Here is a 5,828-nt window from a genome sequence, read left to right on the forward strand (position 1 = left end):
AACTTTTTAAACTGTATGAAAGTTGATCGAATTTTTTTCAACTTTCGCTCTGACTTACCCTAGCTTAGCAGGACTGCCTAGGAAATGCTGTTTGTTACTAAACCTGACTCTTAAAGGACGATTACAATCACGCCACACCTTTTAAGACTGTTTGTCTGTATTGGTGCAATGCTTGCCTACACACCTCTGGATGAGAAGAGTCTGACTTTATTATTGAACTATTTGCACGATTTTCTGAAGTACCTTGCAAAGAATGCACTAGTATTGTTCAGCACCAGTGACTATGAAGTTGCATCTCCTGGAACCACCCCTGCCTGCCATAGACCCTGCTTGGAGCTAGTGAGGTAAGAGGAGATCAGCAGCAGATTCAGAGGGGTGGGTGGCTGAGTCTGTGGCTGGTCCATGATAGCTGCCAAGGTTTCAGATTGCTGTGTGTGGCACTTTCAGAATTTCATTGTAATTATGAGTGACATTTCATCATATAGAAGTCACACTTTCTCAGGGGCAAAAATTAAAATCCCTCATGTATGTGCATGTAACTTGCATGATCGAGGTAACTATTAGCAGCAATACTACGTGTCTCTCGGACATCTTTCAAGTGCTCACCGGCCTTTTTCCCCAGCACCCCCCCAGGGGCGGCAATCTGAGGGATAGCCCCGGGCGCCACAAGCTCTAGCTACGCCCCTGCCTGGACTGGAGCCTGGAACAATGGCCCAGCCCGCTGCCAAAAAGGGAAAGAACCGAGGATAGGAGAAGCCTGCTTCGGCTTCCACGCCCCATGAGACAGATCGGCCACCTGCGGTGGTGGACCAGGAGTCCGTGGAGGGGGAAGTAGTCTCCCTGGAGGACTTACCTATCCCTGCTGAGTGGCATGTGGAAGGAGGGCCTACCAGGGAGGAGTTCTGTAAGGGCCAGAAGGAGTGCCCTACCCTTGAGGGACTGAGGCGACAGGCTGAAGCCCAGGCAGCAGGGAACGTTGCTGGGAACTACCATATTTACTGGGAGGACGGACTCCTCTACAGTGAACCGAAGGTACCTTTGCCCGGTTCATCACGGGCCTTGGTAGTCCCTCAACGGTACCGAGCCTTTCTTTTAGAACTGGCTCATGAAATTCCCTTGGCAGGACACTTAGGACAGGACAAGACCTTTGCTTGGCTTGTCCCCCACTTTTCCTGGCCTCAGATGAAAGTGGCATCCGACACATACTGCCGGACATGTGTATCCTGCCAAGCCAGTGGGAAAACAGGGGTGAAGCTGAAAGCTCCCCTGGAACCACTTCCTGTCATTAGCACCCCCTTTGAAAGGATGGGCATCGACATTGTGGGGACATTGGATCCACCAACTACAGCTTGTCACAGGTTTATCCTGGTTCTGGTTCTGGTGGATCACGCCACACGGTACCCAGAGGCAATTCCTCTGAGGACTGTTTCCCCAAGGAGGTTGTGTCCGACAGGGGGACCAACTTCATGTCAGCGTACATGCGGGCTATGTGGAAGGAGTGTGGAGTTACCTACCGGTTTACCACTCCTTATCACCCACAGACCAATGGTCTGGTGGAAAGGTTCAACAAGACCTTGAAAGGCATGATAAGAAGTCTCACCGACAACAAAAAGACCTAGTCCTTTAGGCAGTTTTTCTTCTAGACCTGTGAACACACCTGGATTGTCAAATGATCATTCCAGCTACACCTCTAACTCTAGAGATTATTGCTGTGTTCCAGTCTATTGCCATGATAAAAAATAGCCATTCTCTGATCAGTACATTACAAAACAACACAGGACATACATTCGCTAGAAAGACAACATTTGAAAAAAATTGTGAAATAGCTAGATGTCACCTCACGGGCGCACCACCAATGGGACCCCTGGTTGGTACTCACCAGGATGGCCCTGTTCTCATCATCGGTGACACCTAGCTTAACGTAAACGTGTCCCAGACCCAAAGAAAAAGAGACAGTGAATGGTGCAGTGTACACAAAACTTATATGTGACAAGGACTAACAACATTCAACATATAACAAGAAAAATACTGTGCAAACAAGATACAAAAACTTTTACTCGCATTCTCTTGTTGCAAACAGTACACACATATATAAAAAGGAGAGATGCGAATACTACCTATCGATTCGCACTCTGCTTACAGCCGACATGTTTCATTGCCTTGGTCTTTATCAGGCAATTTCTTCAGGGCAAACAATATTAAGCTGCCACTGTCAAAGACACTGTGCTTTGAGTGCTGTAAATCAAGATAGAAACATACGTATGAGGGACTACCTATAATGCCATTGTGTATTGACTACTGCTCAAACCTTGAACGTTATACAGAAATGGATAATAATTACCTAGTTGGCCGGTTTTTCTTTCATACCTTTCAAGAGAAACCACTTTCTAATGTCAAACCACAACTCCCAGGAGGTGAGTGTGGTCGTTTCTCCCTTCAATATTTTTATCTAGGAAAAAGAAGAACGTCACGGGGACAGCGATTAAAAACCAATCTATCTAATCTCACCACATTCTTCGTGTATACCCCCACCAAATCTGGACGATTTGCGGCTTTTACCAGTGGAGAATACTCGCTCGGCGTCTTCTCAGCCCCGGAACGCCGAGCGAGTGATCGTCCGTTCTATTTACTTTCCAGACGTCGACCATGGCCCGCTCTGATTGGTCGATAGAGTCACGTGACTTGTGTGGCTTCGTTAAAATTATTTCTGCAGTGTTTACATTACATCGTTTATAGCAATCCTTTCATTTCTCACCTTAAAGTATTTCAACGCAGGTAGCGTTTCCAAGCCACGGCTGGTCGGCAATGTATTAATATTCCAAGTGCCGTTTTTACCCTGGTCTCATATGTCTAATCGGGGCAGGTGGCTTTAGCGGCCATATTGGAACGGTCTAGCTAGAGTGAAAGCTAGTGTTATGTGGCCCTGGCGCCTACTGATTATTATTTCGATATTAAGGTAGAAAGTGATATCATATATTTACAGTGTAATAATAATCACTCACTTTGATGCGCTCTCTCAAAGTACCTTATTAAATTTGCAAATCAGATCCGAAGATATACAGTGTGGATCATTATCACGATACAGCATGATCACTTGTTTGCAGGTTCAAGGTACAGACCTAAGGTGACTCGGCAATTGGCATAAGAGGTGTTAATTTTAAAATTTTAAAATTGTACATACACTACGTCATGCGTTCGAGTACGGTGTATTAGATTGCTGAGGTTTGCTGATTCAAGGTACATACCCAGAGCGACTCGGCAGTCTGCATAGGAGGTATTAATTATTAAAGTTGAATTATACACACACTCCGTTATGCGTTTAGAGACCGTGCATTAGATTACTGAGCCATGGAACATAAATGCAGGTTGTTCAGCGTAACTTATTCCATTCAAGGAGTTCATTTAATCCTCTCTGTTCGCTTCATTCCTGGTATATCCAGCGCGCTTCTTTTGTCATCAGCCGTCTTTCCATAGATTGTGCCTCCCTTACCACTCTTTCCAAAACCACCCAACTGAAAGAGTGTTTATTGCGGTGGCGATGTTGCACCAACTTAGTCGTCAGTTTCCCTTGTCGTATTGTACTCATATGCTCTTGAATGCGGAGTTTGATCTTCCGCGTCGTGAGTCCGATGTACTCAAGGCCACATTCGCATCTCAGTCTATACACTACATTAGTAGTATTACAATTACTGAAATGATTCAATGTCCATACTTTTCCAGATTGTAACACAACTGTAGTACTTTTGTTTGTAAGATGACACACCGAACAATTCCCACAAGGGAAATGTCCGTTCGGTACGGTGGTTGTTTCTGATTCTGTTTTCTCCATCATCCTGGTGTGGACCAATTTGTCCTTAAGATTATTGGCCCTTCGGAAGGCGAAACGGGGTGGAGGCATCTTATAGTCTGATGTGGATAAGATGGACCAATGTTTTCTGATGGCCTAGCGAATTCTCGTTGCCATCGGGTCATAGGTCATGACCACAGGTAAACACTCTGTTTTCTCTTTTCTTTGGGACTCCAAAAGGGCTGCGCGAGGAGTATTCAAGGCCCTTTTATTCGCCTGGCGGATTACTTTGCGTGGATAATCACGATCTTTTAACCTTATACTTAGGTCCTCAGCTTGTTCTTTGTAAACTTCAGTGGAAGAACAGTTCCGCCTATATCGCATGAATTGGCCCACTGGAAGATTGTCCCTGAGGGTATGATTGGTAAGTCAGTAGTGAATTTCTATCAGTTGGTTTTTGATACACACTGGTAGCAAACTTGCCTTCAAAGGCTTCAATATCCAGATCCAGATAGACTGCGCTTGTGTGGTGATATTTCCACGTAAACCGTAGGCTCATGTCCTGCGTATTTAACCAATTAAGAAACTGTAGGAGGGAGTCTTCCTCTCCTGACCATATGAGGAGCACGTCATCGATATAGCGCCTCCATAGGCGTAAATGATCCTTAAAGGGATTGTTATCGGATTCGATGACGTGCTCCTCAAACTGTCCAACATAGATGCATGCCACGCTCGGTGCCATCGTGGCACCCATCGACGTCCCCGTCACTTGGAGAAAAAGATCATTTTTATAACAAAAAAAGTTTCTTGTGAGCGCCAGTTCGACGCATTGTAGGATGAAACTCTGCGGTGCGTCGTAGAACCATTCCTGTTTTCTTAGTGCTCTTGCAATTGCCACAAGTGCAGCTTCCTGGGGGATACAGGAGTAGAGGGACTCGATATCGATGGTCACGATATATTCAGTGTCAGGGTCGAAAGCCATAGAGTCAAGGACATTGAGAATGTCTGTGGTGTCCTTCACATAAGATCTTTGGGTTATCACCGATTCGCGAAGGTAGTAATCTGCGAATTGGGACAAAGGTTCCAATATAGACTGGATACCGGAAACAATGGGCCTGCCAGGGGAGGCCTGGCAGGCTTGTGTATTATCGGGAAGATGTAGAAGGCCGGAGTCCTTGGGGTGGTATTAATAAGGAACTTCGCCTCCTTCGCACTGATCCATTTATTTTCTTTCGCAGTCCCGACAAGTAGTGTGATTATTTCCTTCAATTCTGAGGTAGGGTCTTTAGCCAGAGGTTGGTAGTTAGTTCTAGCATCTAGTAGTTTTCGTACCTCCACTTCGTAATCAGATGTATTTAAAATCACGATTGTACCGCCTTTATCGGCGTTCTTTATAATTATTTTGTCGTTGTTCTGAAGGGACTTAATTGCATCCCAATTTTCTTTCGTCATGTTTTTAAACCCCATTGATTTGCTCTTACTTTCTATATCTCCAATCTCTTCTAGGACCTTTGCCTCAAAAACTGCGACTTCGGGACCAATCGTTGCGTTAGGGGGACCGAAGGTAGAAGGTTTTCTTAGGTTGGAATTGAATCCCTTAGTTTCTTCAAACGGTTGTTTCAGGAAGAATTTCTTTAATTTGATTCTGCGCATCGTTTCGTGGAACTCGGTTCGACATTTAAAAGCATCATGGTTAGGAGTAGGCACAAAGCCTATTCCCTTATTTAACACCTTCTCTTCTTCGGGTGTCAAAAGGTGATCAGATAGGTTAACTACAATGCTCTTCACATTGGTTTCTTCCCTCTGCTCCGCGTCATCCGTGGTGAGGAAGTTTGCCATTGTGGTTGCGATCGGTTGCCCCGTCCTCTTCCTCTTCCTTGTTGCTGTTGTTGAAATCCCGGGCCTTTGTTCGATGCTTGACCCTGCTCTAAAAAATTTCTCAGGAGTGTGTTCAAGTCGGTGTTAGATGATTCGGATTGATTAAATCTCACTCTATTAGTGCTTGGGCCTGGTTCAGGTTCTTCTTGGCTGGACGTATTAG

Source organism: Lissotriton helveticus, chromosome 10 (genome assembly GCF_964261635.1).
Source record: "Lissotriton helveticus chromosome 10, aLisHel1.1, whole genome shotgun sequence".
In the NCBI taxonomy this organism is placed as follows: domain Eukaryota; kingdom Metazoa; phylum Chordata; class Amphibia; order Caudata; family Salamandridae; genus Lissotriton; species Lissotriton helveticus.